Source organism: Gopherus flavomarginatus, chromosome 20 (genome assembly GCF_025201925.1).
Source record: "Gopherus flavomarginatus isolate rGopFla2 chromosome 20, rGopFla2.mat.asm, whole genome shotgun sequence".
Taxonomy (NCBI): Eukaryota; Metazoa; Chordata; order Testudines; family Testudinidae; genus Gopherus; species Gopherus flavomarginatus.
The window spans coordinates 10996421-11014100 of NC_066636.1; the positions used below are offsets into that span (position 1 = coordinate 10996421).

At 50.9% G+C, this 17680-nt stretch overlaps 1 protein-coding gene across 1 annotated transcript in view; it reads right to left on the reverse strand.

Moving 5' to 3' along the window:
- LOC127037853 (zinc finger protein 560-like) overlaps nucleotides 1–16648 on the reverse strand; it is a 463505-nt gene extending 446857 nt beyond the window's left edge. The window contains exon 1 of the mRNA XM_050930000.1: nucleotides 16610–16648. The gene's annotated coding sequence lies outside the window, so the exon portion shown is untranslated. The remainder of the gene's footprint in view (nucleotides 1–16609) is intronic.
- Nucleotides 16649–17680: the final 1032 nt, after the last annotated feature.

Sequence of the window (17680 nt, forward strand, 5' to 3'; positions counted from 1 at the left end):
TCAAACTGATATAAAATCCCTCTGATTTTCCACTTTCCTTAGTAAAGTTGCAAAATGGACCAAAATATCTGATTTCCACCCCTTTGTCTTCATTTATGAACCACTGATCTGAAAGCCTCAGGTTTCCCTCTGGTCATTATCAAAATGGTCAATTAACAATCCCTCTCAAGTTTTGTGCTGTTCCTTATGGTTTCTAAAAATCCAAAAACTTCTTCCTTCGGGGAACCTGTTGCCCTGAGCGCTCTCCATTTCTGGATGTTGCAGGGGATTAAATTTCCCCAGTGATTGTCTTTCCCCTCTCCTTTGAGGATCATTTGTTCCCTCTTTTCGCTCTGTTAGAATTTGCCAAAGAAAGAGACCAGCTGATATTTAATACACATCAAAGCCAGAGGCCTCCCCCTGTTTGGGGATAGTGGTTCGCAGCTGGTAGTGGGAGAGTTGGTGGCCCTTTCTTTTCTCCAGCTGGCACAGGATGAGGGGGTCACTCTGAGTGCAGCATGTCTTGAGAAGTATCCCAAACCACAAGACAAATGGTCTCTGTGAAGGGTTGCTTCCCACAGTGCTAAGATGTAGCCACCTCTGGCAGGATCCATGGTGGCTACTATTTGCTAGTGACAGGCCACGGAAATTTCTTACCTATTTTGCCCCTCCATGCCAGGCCTGCACAACATACGGCCCACGGGCAACGTGCGGCCCGTGAAGTCTCACTGTGCGTCCCGCAGCCGGGAATCAAAGGGCTCTGGGCTGCCCGTAGCCGCGGGGAATCCAAACCCCTTTAAAGTTCAGCCGCAGCAGGGATTCAAAAGGTTTCTGAGCTGCCCGCAGCCGCAGGGAGCACAGAGCTCTTTAAATCTCAGCCGCGGCCAGGATTTATAGGGCTCTGGGCAGGCGGGCGGGGAGCTCAGAGCTCTTCAAATCCCAGCCACCAGGGCCGGCTTTAGGCCAATTCAACCAATTCCCTTGAATCGGCCTCGCTCCTAAGAGGACCCTGCACCCAAGCCCCAGTACCAGCAAAAGCCAGTGCGCTGTACCAGGGTGGCCCAGTTTCCCCAGGGGGCAATTTAAAAGGCCTGGGCTTCCAGCCCCTGCTGGGAGCCCCAGGCCTTTTAAATTGCCACTAGAGCCCTGCTGCTGGAGCCCTGGGGTATGGCTGCGGGGCTCTGGGGGCTATTTAAAAAGTCCAGGACTCCCATTGCTTCTACCTCCCCGGCCCTTTAAATAGCCACTGGAGCCCCGCCGCTTCCCCAGTGTTCCCTTGGCTATTTACAGAGCTGGGGCAGTGGAAGCAGGGGCGCCCCGGGCCCTTGAATAGCCCCCAAGCCCCAGGCTGCTGCTGCTACCCTAGTGGGAGAGGGGGGAGGAGGAGGAGGAGGAGGAGAAGGAGGCACTCACCATAGAGGATGGACTGTACCCCCTGTACCTGCACCCCCTGCCCTGCCTGCAGCCAGCCCGTCCCCAGCCAGCCCCTGCTGCACCCCCAGCCCGCACCAGCCCCGCACCTCCTGCCCTGCTTGCACCAGTTCCTGCCTGCAGCCTGCCCCACACCAGCCAGCCCCACACCCCCAGCCGTGCCTTCAGCCCTGCACCAACCCCTGTCTCCAGCCAGCCCTGCACCCCCTTCCCTGTCTCCAGTCAGCCCCTGCCACACTGCCTGCCCTGCCTGCACCAGCCCTGCAACCCCTGCCCTCTCCCCAGCCAACCCCTGCCATACTGCCTGCCTGCCCGCACCAGTCCTGCACCCTCTGCCCTGTCTCCAGCTAGCCCCTTACCCCTGCCTTGCCTTCAGCCCTGCACCAACCCGTCTCCAGCCAACCCCTGCCGCACCCCACTGCCTGAAGCCAGCCAGTCCCGCACTCCTTTGTCTCCAGCCCTGCCAACCCATGCCGCACCCTCCCTGTGGCCCTGCCTGAAGCCAGCCAGCCCACCCCACACCTCTGTCTCCAGCCTGCCCCACACCCCTTGCCCAGCCTGCAGCCAGACCCTACCTCTCGCATCCTCCCCCTCCCCCACCTCCAGCCAGCCCCATGTTCACTGGTGCCCAGCAGTTCCGAGGGAAGTAACACTGCACACCTGCTTCAATGAGATGGGCAGGGAGCAGCTGGGACCCACACATGTGCAGCCCTAGCACACCCTAAGGGAGTGGCAGAGCTCATTTCTAGTTCAGACCCATCTTTTTAAAAAGAACTTTTAGGTAGGGTTAACATACATCTGTACTTTCCCGGACATGTCAGGCTTTTTGGTTCTTAAATCGCCATCTGGGAGGAAAATACGGACGTATGGTAACCCTACTGGTACAAAAAATACATACTGTGGCAGAACTTTTTATAGGGAACCGGTTGTTAAGAACTGAAAGGCTTTTTTTTCCCCAAGTCATCCCTGCGGGGCCCGCAATTCAATTGGCCCCGCACTTCCTAAAGCCGGCCTTGCCAGCCACGGCCGGGATTCAAAGGGCTCTGGGCTGCTCGCAGAGATTCCCGGCCGCAGCTGAGGTTTAAAGGTCTCAGGGCTCCCCACCGCCACGGGCAGCCCAGAGCCCTTTGAATCCCGGCAGCAGCTGAGATTTAAAGGGCTCAGGGATCCCTGTGGCTGCAGGCAGCACAGAGCCCTTTGAATCCTGGCGGCAGCTCCAGGGGATGGAGTGAGGCTGGGATTTCAAGGGCTCAGGCTCCCCTCAGCAGCAGGAGCTCTGGGACCTTTAAATCCCTGCCCCAGCCCTGAAAAGCTCCGGGTTCCCCCAGTCGTCAGAGCCCCAGGCCCTTTAATTTGACCCTGAGGGCTCCCAGCCACCTCTTTGGCTGGGAGTCCCTGGTTGATTTAACATCAAGTAACACCTCCCCACCACCAACCTTCCTTTTTGACCCACAGCTGTTTTGGTGGGGCGGCGCTGGGGAAGGAGGGTTTGTTTCTGCAGGGCTGGGCGGGGTGTTTCCGCCAGGCTGGGAGGTCCTGAGTGGGGGGTGTTTCCGCAGGGCCGGGGGGTTTCGGTCCTCAGCTGTTTTCTTTGGAGTATTGTGGCCCTCGCTGTTTTACTCAAAGTACTGTACAGGAACTTTTCAGGGGGATTAAGGCAAAATGCCACATTTATTAGTAATACAGGTATCAATTAATACTCTATGATATGCACATGAGATATATATCACAGTCATGCATTCACGCACACACACAGACATAAACACACTCCGTCTTGCTGTTGTTACCAACTAGTTGCTCCCCTTAACTGCACTGGCCAGGTGAGTTAGATGGGGGAGGGGTGGAGCCGGGCTTCTACCGATCCAAATCGATGGTCCGATGGTGACAAGACGAGATCCGGGGTCCTTCTGCAAGACACCTCGCATTTATAGCAGCTTCCCTCTTATGCAAATCTAGACCAGATTCAAAATCTGGGTCTGCGTCCGTTGGTCTTTGTGCTGCTTTTCTCTGGGTGTTGTCCCAATGCTGCTCAAAGAGGGTGTTTTCTAAAGAAGGTGCTTGCTTCTAATCCCTGAGGCCATCAATATGTCTGCTCTTCTTTATTGGGCCCACTTGACAAGTTGTATTGTCCTTTGCTCTGGCTCCCATTCCCTCTTCAACTGTTGTAGCTGTCTGGAGGTGGGTGTCTTCCAAGCCTCACTCATTCACACCTCATTCAGTCAATAGAGCAATTGATTACAGAGTGCGGGGGAAGATCTTATTCTACTTCTAGCAAAAAGGCACTGTTTTCTTTTACTTTAACTATACTATCCTTAGGGGCTATCACATTTGATACAAAGTTTTCTACCAATTCTCTATATAGGGATCTAATACAAAGTTGTATGAAAATAGAGAGGCACAATGCCAAGTCATATGAATTACAAAATAACATCATGCCGGATGCAATGTCATAAAGATAAAGATACTTAATACAAAATAACACAATGCAACGTTATAAAGATTTATAGAGATAGTTAATACAGAGATTTCTCTACATCACCACTTTACGAGTTGTGCAGGCCTGCTGACGGCATTCGTGGGGCTTCTTGCTCGTGTGGATTCTCTGATGCTGAATAAGGTGAGAGCTGCGATTGAAGGTTTTCCCGCACTCACTGCATTCATAGGACCCCTCCTGTGTGTGGATTCTCTGATGCCGAATAAGGTGTGAGCTGCGACTGAAAGTTTTCCCGCACTCACTGCATTCAGGAGGGAGAGGATAGCTCAGTGGTTTGAGCATTGGCCTACTAAACCCAGGGTTGTAAGTTCAATCCTTGAGGGAACCATTTGGGAATTGGTCCTGCTTTGAGCAGGGGGTTGGACTAGATGATCGCTTGAGGTCCTTTCCAACCCTTATAATCTAGGATTCTATGATAGGAGCTCTTCCCTGTGTGGATTCTCTGATGCCCAATAAGGTGCGAGCTGCGACTGAAAGCTTTTCCCGCACTCATTGCATTCAGAGGGCCTCTCACCTGTGTGGATTCTCTGATGTTGAGAAAGGCCTGATCTGTAAGTGAAGTTTTTCCCACACTCAGCACATGTATTTTTTTTGCTTTTCCCTGCAGATTTCCTGCTGTATTCTGGTTTCCTTAAGGCCCTTCTGAGTTCCCTGACAGGAAATAAATTTATCCATTTTCTCCCCTGGCTGGTTTCCCTGCTCTTTTTCTGGTCTGTGCTGAACCTCACACGTCATTGCATCACCTGCTGTGATAGAGACAGAAACCTCAAACAGGGATGGAAAGGGGAAGGCCAAACCAAAACAAGTGCTGGAGAGAGGACAAATAAAAATCAGGAACTCAGCTCCCCCAACAGGAGAGAGGAGGGGATCAATTCAGCCTTCACATCCCATCCAACTTCACAGGGGGAAGGGAGAAAGCTACTGCCCGGTGTCTGCTAGCATCTATAGGAAGCCTTGAGCTATATTTACCCTGCGGATGCGACCCCTGCTATGGACAATAATGAACTGAGAGACTTCCCAAGAGCTTTGTAGGGCATCCTAGATGTTTCCTTCAGGCACTTACAGATTCTGAGTTGGTTTAATGTTTCCTCATCTGTGCGGGGAGATCTCAGGATCTCTCTTTCCTCTGAACCCTGGAGCTCTGGGACCCATGGCTCTTCCCTTGTTCCAGCTGGGAGATCATATCACGTTGGAAAACCAGAAACTCCGCTCAGATGAAAGAAAACAAAGGAGTTCAGTTGATTTCATACAACTTGATCATCAAAAACATTCTGTTAATTTATCTTCAGTGCTTAGTGTGACCTAGTGTGCCTGGGGCAGTCCTCACTGAAAATGCCAAGGTCAGAGCAGGCTGAAAAAGGGAGAGCAGATGCTCCCCATACTGGTGGTTAACACTGAAGTTAAACTCACTGACCAGTCACAAACTGTGCTTCTGATCCCACACACTGGTTAACGAGACTCTGAAAAAAGAAATCACACGGCCCCCTTTATTGCATGACAGTTCTCTGACTCCTAATCAGCAACTAGGTCCCGTACAGTGAGAGGTTATTTAAAAACTCTGCTCACTGTGATACAGCATGGCCAGAGGGCAGCAGGAGAGTGATCCTAATTGGATCCAGGAAGTGGGTGGGTAGAAGGTTAGCCACATTACCCAGGTTTGGATCTCATCCAAATACCATGCTGCCAGCCAATCCTTTAGCAATTAAACTAAATGTTTAGAAGAAAGAACAAATGAAAGAATGAAGTTAAATTCCATCCTTCCAGACAATTCTTTAGCATCTAAACTAAAGGTTTAAAAGAAAGAAAGACAGAAAGAATTTAAATGGAAAAGCAGTCAGATACATTCCAAAATGGATATATCAGGTTCTTAGCAGTATTGGTGAGTTGCTGGCTTGAAAGTCTGTCTGGAACGCATCCACAGCTTGGATGGGTCATTCAGTCCTTTGTTCCAGGGTTCAGTTTGTAGAGAAGTTGCTCCAGAGGTAGGAAGGGGGATTGAAGACAAGATGGAGATGATGCAGCTGCGCTTTATATTCCTTTTGCCATGTGGCTTGTACTTCCTGTGTCCCAAACACAAGCTTCACAGCACATGGCATGGAAAAGCTTTGGAGGTTTCATTACACAGGCAAACCCCGGCATGTCTTGCTGACTCAATAGGTGTATCCCCTTGGTCCATAGGTTCATTGTACAGCTGATGACCCTCAATGGGCCATCAAACATGCTAGGCAATGTTGATGCCAATATGTCTGGGGGTGTCACCCAGAAAAACTGCACAAGTCTGGAAATACGGATATACCTTACATATCTGTAACTCACAATACAAAGGTGATAGAAACATAGAAACAAAATTATCATACTTGGCAAATCATAACATTTTCACTGACACTTTACATGGCATACCTAGCATGATTCATTGCAATTTTATCAGATTATATTATTTTATTATTAATACCAAAGTGTCTCACAATTTCATGCAGTCTCACACTTGCTAAACTAGTGAATTCCCAGGACCAGTTCCCCAGGTCCTTGAAGATGCCAAACATTGTGCTTATGAGGGATTGAAATACCCACATATCTGCTGGGAACACACACACAGACACTGTGTCAATCTGTACCCCTGTGTTCACTCTTCTAGAAAATTATGATCAATTTTGTACCCAGTATAGCTTGTGAGGTATCATTAGAAAACGCATAACCTACTGAATATTATCCTCCTGTTAAAATGTGTAGTAACACTGTATGTAAAATTGTGAGATTTTACAGTATGATATTACTGAAAAAGTTACAGTTCTGGGGAACACCCACAGACCAGTTCCTCAGAGACAGCAAGGCAAACAGCTGGTCAAACAGCCATTCTCCTGCAGGGGGAAGGTGTGAAGACATTAAGGGCTGGTCTACACTACGGGGGGAAATCGATCTTAGATACGCAAATTCAGCTACGTGAATAACGTAACTGAAGTCGAATATCTAAGATCGGATTACTCACCCATCCTCACCGCGCGGGATCGATGTCCGCGGCTCCCCCTGTCAAATCAGCAACTCCGTTGGGGTTGGTGTTGTTCCGGAATCGATATAAGCGCGCTCGGGGATCGATATATGGCGTCTAGATGAGACGCCATATATCGATCCCCGAGCAATCGATTTTAACCCGCCGATACGGTGGGTAGTCTAGATGTAGCCTTACATTCCATCACAGGGACCTATTGAGGCTGTTGTGGAAAACGACCACAGGATTAATATTTGAATCAGCTCAGCCTGAGGCTCTTTTCTTGGTTACAAGCACGCAGGGGGCGACAGCTATTGGAATACTGTTTCCGAGCTAAAAATCACACAAGCCTTTTACAGCTTAAAACCACAAACAATGACACATACATTGCACGTTAATTTCCTTATTTGGAATATATTGCAAAATATGATGCAGGTCAAAAGCAAGCTGAACAATCAGTTTTCCATATTTGGCCTTTCCTGTTATTTTTATTACACCTGGTGATATGGGAGCAAGACTCTCCATGTCTCAAGAAATGTCACTACCAACCTAGGCCATTTTCACATGCTGGGGTGCAATCCAGATCAGCGAGGAGTTGTGTCATCTGTAATCCTGGGTGAGATTCAGTGTTCTGCTGCTGGAGCTCCCCTGTCTGGATACTCCCAGCCAGCGTTCAAGGACGCACTGAGTGTCTGTATGATAAGTAACCCTGGACTGGCAGCTCTGACTCCAGCCGCCTGCTTGTTACACCCCAAGCACATTCTGGTTTGGGTAGAGAAGGCTCAGGGTTTGAGAGAAGGCTGGGAGTAGGAAGCTTCTGTTCATTATGCTGGACCTAACCCCAGTTTTACTTGAGTAAAGAGGAGATATTTGACATTGTGTGATGCTGCTCCTGTGCTCTGTTCCCAAAGTGTTCTGCAGCAGAGGAGGGTCTCTGGTAGTATGTATGTTACTGGCCTATTGGGGTGATGCTGAAACAGGACAGGGTACAGATGGCATTGTGGGGGTGGCATGAACCTTCACTCTTCATTTCCCCTTCCAAGAACAGAAGGGACAGGAATCCTTACCCAGCAAGACCATCGTCTCATAGTTCCCCTGCATGACATCTCTGTAGAGGGCTCTCTGAGTGGGGTCCAGCAGAGTCCCCTCTTCCCTGGAGAAATACACAGCCACCTCCTCGAAGGTCACCGGCCCCTGAAAGAGCAGGAGTCCAATACTCAGTACCTGCTGACCCACTCACAACCCCACTATTCACGGAACAGCAGCACCAGGGAAATGGAAGCTCCGGGAGGCACATGTTAACAGAGTCCCACCCCACCTTGCTTACAGCAGCCAGGAGGCATCAGAGGGTAGAAAGAGAGAACCTTTGTGTCTCCCATCTGACAGACAGAAGCAGGGTCTTCACATTTATCACATAGCTACTAGCCAGAGCTTAATATAGGAGATGGGGCTGTCTCTGGACCCTGATAGTGGCTCCCTGGTAGGAATCCAAGCACTCTCCAAATAAAATATATGGAAGAAAGGGGAAGTCAATCATAAAGAATAGAAGTTAGAAGGTCAGAATTGTAGTGCCCATTAACAAAGGTTTAGAGAAAATAGAGCCTATCAAACTAACGGGATATCCTTATTGGATGAGATCAAAAGTTTGGTTGCAGCTAATAGTATTGATGTAATATACCTAAACTTCCGTAAGGGACATGACTTGATTAGCACAATATTTTTACTAAAAAAAACTAGAATGATACAAAATAAACACGGCATACATTAAATAGATTAAAAACTCTGATAGTAAATGGGGAACCATGATCGAGTGGATTTCTTTCTAGCAGGTTCCTGCAGGGATTGGTTCTTGGCCCTGTGCTATTTAACATTCTTATCCATGACTTAGAAGAGAGTACAAAATCATCACTGATAAAGTTTACAGTTGCCACAAAGATTGGGGTTGGTGGTAATTAATGAAATGTCAGTAGATTCAGGCTCCATCAGCTGAGAGTCTGGGAAGTTGTCCCAGCCCTGGCTGGAGGGTTATTTCCTGTTCCACAAAGAGGGGAAGTTCCATTCCCAACTCCTGTGCCTTGAAATTAGGACCTATCTGACACTACACCCCCATATTCATCATAGTGGTATGATTATAATATGATTAGGACATAATTATGATCTATTTTGTAGAAGATGCATCATGTGTGGTGTCACTGGAAAAGTTCTGATTTGCTGAATAGGATTATCCTATTTGTGTGCACATATCATGTTCGTATCTGAAGTTATGGATATTGACTCTGTATCTGTATTTCAAATGTGCTTACTCTGGGTAACACCCACAATGAGCCTTTCAGGTACAACAATGAAGAAGCCAGACAGTGCTGATGGCTCAACAAAGACAATGGACTGTGGAAGAGCTTAGCCTTCCTGTGAATGTTTCAGCCAGCCTATGAGTCATGGCTACTATGACTCAGCAGGGCCTGTGACCAGACCACATGACACTAAACTCCATTTTAGTACCTGTATTTTTCCACAAACTGGACTAGGAACTGAGTTTGGAACAAAAGGTTCCCACCATATGGAAAAGCTACATAAGGTGGGGTGTGACATCATCTCTTGGCCTCATTCTCCACACAAGAGAACTTCTGGAAACACCTGAGAAACAAAAACGGATGTGGGGGAAGTGCTGCTCCCAGGATCAAGAGATTTCTAGCTTGTGTATGGAAACTTGGGGGACTGCTTGTACCATCAGTCAGGGTGAGAAATTGCTAATTCAAATTCTATCCATCTAGTATGTTAGGCTTAGTCTGAGTTTTGGTTATTTGCTAAATAATCTGCTTTGATCTGTTTGTTATCACTTATAATCACTTAATCTATCTTTCTGCAGTTAATAAACTTGTTTGATGCTTTATCTTAACCAGCGTATTTTGAGTGAAGTGTCTGGGGAAAATCTCAGCTTGTTGTGCACATCTGTCCCATATCGAGGGGAAGGGGAACTACATTAATGAGCTTGCATTATAGAGATCCCTGTGCACTATAAGATGGTATCATTCTGGATTTATACTACAGCAAGTGTGCAAGGTTGGGGAGTGGGAAATTGGCTCTTGTCTTCTATCTGTCCTTGAGTGGCTTAGGTAACGCACTCAGGTAGCTTAGTTGGCTGCATGGCGCCACCTGCTGTTGTGTTGGGTGATAACAGGCCCTGGAGAGGCTGGCGAAATCTCCAGCAAAGCAGTGTGAGAAGGGCCAGCCCAGCGTGAGGGTTAGAGGACACAGCAGTTCCCAGAAGCTCCACAAACTGCCTCCTGGGGGTGACAACCCATCACGCCCTACACTACACAAGTCTCAGCAGGTTTGTCACATGCTGTCCCCTCCCTTTCTCCACCCGAGATATTTCCTGCTTCCCACCACCTCTAGCAATTCCCACCCTCTTATGCATTTACTGCTCCTCAACCTCCAAGCAGAGCCCGCCACCCTGATAATCTCTTACCTGAGCCAGCTCCATTGCAGCCATTTCCTTGCCCCTGGGAGGACGAGATGATCTGCAGCGAAACATGGATGTTATTCTCTGGCCTGCCGGGGTGAAAAGGGCAAGGTGTGAGAATTCAGACTAGGCTTTTGTCCATTCCACAAGCCGATTCCCCCCAGCTTTTCCCCTGCTAATGCACATTCTAGGTTCTAGCACACTGTGAAGCACAGAGTGACCTTATTCCAGTACAGGCCTAGCCCCCTCCCACCAGGGTGTAACCCTCTGACACATGGGGAAACCCTCCCAGTAACAGTCTCTCTCTTACACGTATCAAGTTTGCGGACAACACCAAGCTGGGAGGGGTTGTAAGTGCTTTGGAGGATTGGATTAAAGTTCAAAATGATCTGGACAAACGGGAGAAATGATCTGAAGTAAATAGGATCAAATTCAGTAGAGACAAGTGCAAAGTACTCCACGTTGGAAGGAACAATTGGAGGCCAGAGAAGAGCAGAAACAAAGGAGTCACTTTGGGGGATTCTCCCTGTCATTGTCCCCAAGGCAGCTGTCTCAGGTTTACAAAGGTGTTTCATGTTCCAGCCTTTATACAGTCTCTCCTGGGAGTGCCCCTTTCATGGACTGGGCCTAGTTTTAGTTTTTGGTAGTTAACAATCTTGGTTTATTGTTCATCTAACCAGTATGTGTGGATTGAAGTGTGTTGGAAACTCTGTTTGGGATAACAAGCTGGTGCATGTCATTTTCCGCTGATGAAATGACAGACTTCATATGAGCTTGGGTCGTTCAGTAGCGTGCTGGACAGTGCAAGATGCACATTTCTGGGGGAAAGTTGGGCACTTGAGAATTTGCTGGTTTTCTCCTGAGGTGTAATTCATGAGTGGCTGTCTAGCAGCACTCAATACTGTGTAGCTGGGAGTGAGTTACATGCTGGAGACTGTGTGTTAATTGGCCAAGAGGGGCTGTTCTCGCGGGAAAACAGTGGAAAAGGCACCCCATGCTGGAGGACTGAGGGACAGCTATTTAACAGTCCAGATTGTACTCTGGGTAACATCACAGACACTCATTATGACAGAGCCTCTTACAACACAGAGAAAGTAAATCCATGTCCCAGAAATCGAAGACTCCAGACAGAGGGCAAGTGTCCCTGGCACTGCTTCTTGCTGACAGAGAGGTTCAGAGACAGTGCGAGAATCCTGGGGAAGCTGGGAACAGGAAGCATGGGCTGGCGGGGTTCGGTGGAGAAAGGGAACAGGAAGGGCAGGGATATTACTGAATCCAGGATCTTAGCAGTACTAGATGACAGGATAGCACATAGTGCAGCCCATTGGAAAACACAATCCCAACTATACGTACAAAATGATGGGGTCTAAATTAGTTGTTTCCACTCAAGAGAGTGATCTTGGAGTCACTGTGGATAGTTCTCTGAAAACATCCACTCAATGTGCAGCAGCAGTGAAAAAAAGTGAACAATGTAGGAAATAATTAAGAAAGTGATAGATATGACAGAATATCTCATAGATCATATTTGTAAAAACAGCAAATAAATCCATGATACACCCACATCTTGAATACTGCATGCACATGTCACCCCATCTCAAAAATAGAAATATTGGAATTGGAAAAGGTTCAGAAAAGGGCAACAAAAATGATTAGGGGTATGGGACAGTTATGCCAGACCTAACCCCCAGTTTCACTTGAGCAAACAGGAGATATTTGACACTGTGCAATACGGCTCCTGTGCTCTGTTCCCAAAGTGTTCTGCAGCAGAGGAGGGTCTCTGGTATTATGTGTGTCACTGGCCTATTGGGGTGATGCTGAAACAGGACAGGGTACAGATGGCATTGTGGGGGTGGCGTGAACCTTCACTCTTCATTTCCCCTTCCAAGAACAGAAGGGACAGGAACCCTTACCCAGCGAGGTCACAGTCTCATAGTTCTCCTGCATGACATCCCAGTGGAGGGCTCTCTGAGTGGGGTCCAGCAGAGCCCACTCTTCCCTGGTGAAATACATAGCCATCTCCTTGAAGGTCACCAGCCCCTGAAAGAGTAAGAGTCCAACACTAAGGACTTGCTGCCCCACTCACAGCCCCAATATTTGTGGCAGAGAAGAGTGAATCAAATGGAAGCTCTGGATGGATCATAGTCAGGAGAGTCCCACCTCGACCTGGCTCAGAGTATCCAGCAAATACCAGGGTGAGGGGATGAAGAGAGAGCCCCTTATCTCTCCCAGCATATCCATCACTCCCCTACTAGCCACTGACTGATACAGGAGATGGAGCCCCTAGCAGGGTCCAGGGAGAGCTCGCTGGTAGGATGCCCAACACCCTCCTCATTGTGAGGAGCGGGATATGAAGGGAGAGGCAGCTCCAATAAGCCTGACTCATGGGTGTCCCCTTTATATCTCACAGCAGCTGATGGTTAATGAGGTCAGGCTCCAGCACTAGGAGTCTGGTCAGTTTGACTAGCTCCATGTAGGTGGGTTATTTTCTCTCTTCACAAATTAGGGCATTTCCACCTCCAAACCTCCTGGGTCTGTTCCTAGAATCTAGGCCACTTAGTAAATAACTCCCAGCAGGTCTGCCACACCCTGGCCTCCTCCTTTCCCCACGCTGTGAATTTCCTGTCCCGCTCCAACCTCCAAACCAGACTCTGCAAACCTTCCCACCTCTGGTGTATTTGCCTCTCCCTTTCCTCCAGCAGGAACCCACCAGCAACCCCCCGATAATCTCTACCTGGACTGACTCCACTGCAGCCATTTCTCTTCCCTGTCCCACGCCAGGCTGGGATGAGCTGGAGCAAAACATTCTGCAGCCTGTCTGGGGGAGAAGGGCAGTTGTGGGCGTTTCAGAACCGGTTTTAGTTAATTTCACATCACAATTCCCCCAGGCCCTTTCCCTGCAGACAGACACCCTAGATTCTGTCATGCTGGGAAATGCTCAATCTGTTTATTACAATTTAGACCTGGCCCCTCCTGCCAGGCTAAGTCCACAGACACATTTTTAACCTCCCTTCTCTCTCCCCTCACCCCTTCTCTGAACACAAGGCTAGAAAAGAGCAGAACCAAAGGAGTCACTGTGGGGGATTCCCTCAGACACTGACCCCACGGCAGCCACACCCCAGCAGGGGGAATATGGAGTCAGGAACTGGCTTTTGCTCTGTCTGATCCTTGTTTTGTTCACTGGAAAGTGGTTCTGCCCCAGGATGCAGCAATACATGTGTCTGGGTGGACTAGAGAGCTGGAAATCTCTCCCCCACATTCATTTCTCCCACTGCCCCTTTCAGTCCCTCCCTCCCCTGTCCTCTCTCCCTGCCCCTCTGGCTGGGACAGTCCCATTCCTGGGGGCTTTGCTCTCCCATGGCTGGATTTCCTCCTGGCAACCGCTAATGGGAGGAGAAATGAGGTGGTGTTGTTTGTGCAGAGTCACTTTCTTGCCAGACCCTAGGACATTCCCTGAGGTCTTTCAGTTACCTGGAGACTCTGGCTCAGAATTTAGTAGTAACAGGGCCCAGGACTGCCCTAGGGGGCTAGGACCAGCTGCAGAAAGTCATCCCCTGGGCCGGGCAGAGAAGAAGCTTTAATTAAGGTCACTTCCCAGCACGGAGCCCCACTGGGGGAGCAGCAGCTGCCAAGCCTGGTCTCCCAGATCACAATGGAGGCTGCAGCATCTGACCCAGGAAGCTGAACCCCAATATCCTGAGCAGAGAGGGACGGAGTGTATGAGCAGCTTCCCTCCTTTAGCTCTCTGGGGAGAGCAGCTAATGGGAGCCCCTCCTCACAGGGAGAATGGCTGATCTCATTTGACCCACTGTCCATCTGGAATCACTCCTTGTCTTTCCATACAGTGACTCTGGATTAACAACGGTCTCAATGACACCGGATTTCAGAAAGAATGAGTTCAGAACGCTGTGGAAAAGACCATCGTGTGGCAGTGCTGACTCCCTTCCCACCTCCCTCACCCCCGCAGATCTAGGACAAGGACTGGGGGCCAAAATTTTCCAAACGGAACCGAAAGTTCCTGCAGTTTTCAAAAGAGGAGAAAAGTAAATTCTGTGAATTCACACTAACAGTGTTTGCTAAGTGGACAGAAAGTTATCACAGTGACAGGGCACGTGACTGGGGAATGGACTTGGTGACCTGGTGACTAGGAGCCAGGACTCTGGTACAAGTTGACCAGAGAGAAGGATCATGGTTAGCAGCAGCCCCCAGACACCCCCTAGTACCCAGAGCCCAGACCCCCCAGCCAGGGGCCCCAGACACCCCCCAGCCAGGATCCCATCAGATATTCCCTGGGACGCAGCCCCCAGAGTCCCTGGCCAGGGACCCCAGATACCCCTCAAAGCCCCACCGGCCAGAGAACCCCCACCACACCATGATTGCCAGGTTGGGAATCCCAAAGGGTTCCCCCCACCAAGAGCCCCCAGCAGCCAGGGACCCCCTCAAGGGACCCCCCCCCACTGGGAACTCAGTCCCTCACTGCCTGCCTAGGAACTTCCCCACCCTCCAGAACGATCTACCCTGACATTTGCCTGGGACTCCCTCCTCTGCCCAGTGTGACCCCCTGATGCTTTACAGTGCGACCCATCACTCTGCTTCCCTGGCATGCCCTCACCTAGTGCCAGGGATCCCCTCCCCCAGCTCTGTGCACTGGGCATGGCAACAAAACCAGGAACCAGCGGGGGAAGCACAGACAGAGCCCCTGGCACAGAACCAGGCTCCCTCTAACCTTCTGTCCCGCCTCCCCGAGAGACACCCACCCCCACTGTTCTGCAGCCACCAGGCCCCCAGCGATACCCACCTCCAGGACCCATAGCCTCAGGGATGGGCACATCAGAACCACCACCCCCGAAAACCCCAAACCTCCACAACCCACCAACCTGACTAGGGTACCCCCTGCCCAGCCACCCAGAGGCCTCCCCCTACCACAATGCCCCTTCAGCTGCAATCTCCCCACACAGACACCTTCCCTGCCCCTGCAAGTGTTACCTCACAGAGTGTGAGAAGTGGCTAGAAAGTTAACACCACCTCCTGCTGGCCAGTCACACAGGCAGAGGGAGCCTGGGGAGTGCTTCTTTAACAGGAGAATGGAAGGCCTGGAGGGCAAGAAAGATCCACGGGCTGTCACTAGCAAATAATGGCCACCATGGATCCACCCCAGAGGCGGCTGCATCTTAGCACATTGGGAAACAACCCATCATATTCCATTAGAAATAAAACAACTAGAGAGAAGTGGGGCAAATGTTTGGGGTATTTTATTTCAATCTTTGACACACGCAGAGAGAACCCTGTCACAAACGACATTTGATAACATGAGAGAAAACCACCAAGATCGGAGGGGATTTGATGTTGCTATTAAATAACTAGTGGAAAAGGGGGACTGTTGGACTGGATTTTATATGACTGTCCAATACATAAAAAGAATGTGATGGTCCCCCCGGCCACGGGGCAACCATTCACGTGAGCAGCTCAGAGCCCTTTGAGGAGCTGATTTAAGGGCAGGGGGGGAGCTGGAAGGCTCCCTGGACAATGGAAGGGGGCCGCAGGGGAATTGGGAAATGGGGTCTGGGCAGTCTCCATGGGGGATGTGCTCCTCCCTTCCCTTCCCTGCCCTGGCAGAGAATGGGAACCTCATTCCATCCTACTCCAGTGGGAGCCATGTTCTGGGGAATGACCCAGGGCAACAATTTTCCACCCAAACAAGGACAAATCGCTGCAGATAAAATGGGTGGGAAAATCCACCCCATATCAGAGTGATTTTAAATTGACCTTTGAGAAGTATGGAGAGAAAAGGGAAAATCAGAGGCAATTAGAGAGCTGATCATTGGGGGGGGGAGGAGAATCTCCCTGGATTTTATAGCCATGTGTGATAATGAGAGAGAAAAGGGGAAATCTTGAGAGAATGTGTGTGTGGGAGGAAGTGGCAAAAACAGGGACAGGATCCAGTTAACTCACCTCCCTCCCACCCCGGGAATGTCCTGGCTGCACAGAGACAGATCTACACCCCCACCCCAGTGACCTCCCCCCCCTGCAGCTCCACTGGGATCCTCCTGCAGCTCCACTGGGGCCGAGGCGCCTTCAAGGCTTCTCCCAGGCTCCCTGGGGTAGAGTCACTTTCCTGCCCCCCAGCGCCTCTCATTCCCCGGGGGCTCCGGGTCACAATGTCCCACCGCCCTTCCCCCGCCTGCAGCTCCGGCTTCTCCCCTCCCGCCCCCGCCAGCCACACCAAGGGGAACCCCCGGGCCCCAGTCTCTGTCCCCACCTGGATCCCAGCGGGGCCGGGGGCAGATCCTGGCTGCAGCTGAGAACAGTGGCTCCGCTGCGGCTCGGGCAGCTCCAGCGCTGCTGGCAGCAGGTGGAGAACCAGGAAGCAGCTGTTCAGCCCGGGCTCAGCGTCACAATGTGCCAGAGCCCCGCCCCCAGGAGCTGCCCTGCCCATGGGCTGTGCCAGAGCCCCGCCCACAGGAGCTGCCCCGCCCCTGGGCTGAGCCAGAGCCCCGCCCCCAGGAGCTGCCCTGCCCATGGGCTGTGCCAGAGCCCCACCCCCAGGAGCTGCCCTGCCCATGGGCTGTGCCAGAGCCCCGCCCCCAGGAGCTGCTCCGCCCCTGCTCTGTGCTGGAGCCCCGCCCCCAGGAGCTAGCCCCGCCCCTGCTCTGTGCTGGAGCCCCGCCCAGAGGAGCTGCCCTGCCCCAGAGCTGAGCCAGAGCCCCGCCCCCAGGAGCTGTCCGCACCTGGGATGTGTCAGAGCCCCGCCCCCTGGAATTTCCCCATGTTGGGTCTCTGAGCTTTGTTCTCCTGCCGCCTTCTTCCCAGCACCCCCTGCTCCCTTCCTGTGTCTGCAAACACCCCCCCCTCCCCCGGGGCCGGCTGCAGTGCTCGCTGAGGCTGACTCCAGTGGCTGAAGTTGCCTCCATCTCTGCTTCACCTGGAGGGGGAGAGACAAAGAGAGGAGATGGTCCCAGGGTGTGAAACCAGAATCAGGGGGAAGGAAAGAAGGACTGTTTGGAAAGGTAGGTTTTTTTGTGGGGGGGGGGGTGAGCCAGAGGGATTCAGAAGAAGTTGGGCAGCAGAGGCTCAGGGAAATTGAGGGGAATCTCCTGGGTGTCTCAGTGTTGCCCAGGGTTTGTACAGCACCTTGCATAATATGGGGTCTGATCTTAGTCATGGTCTGTGCAGCACCTGGGAGCCCTGATGTCTGTTTTCTGATCACAGGCTCTGGGAATGGAGAGAGGGAAACCTCAGCACCTGAAGGTTAATGCAGCCCTGTGTGCAACCCCTGCTAGGGTGATCCGACAGCAAATGTGAAAAATTGGGATGGGGGTGGGGTTAATAG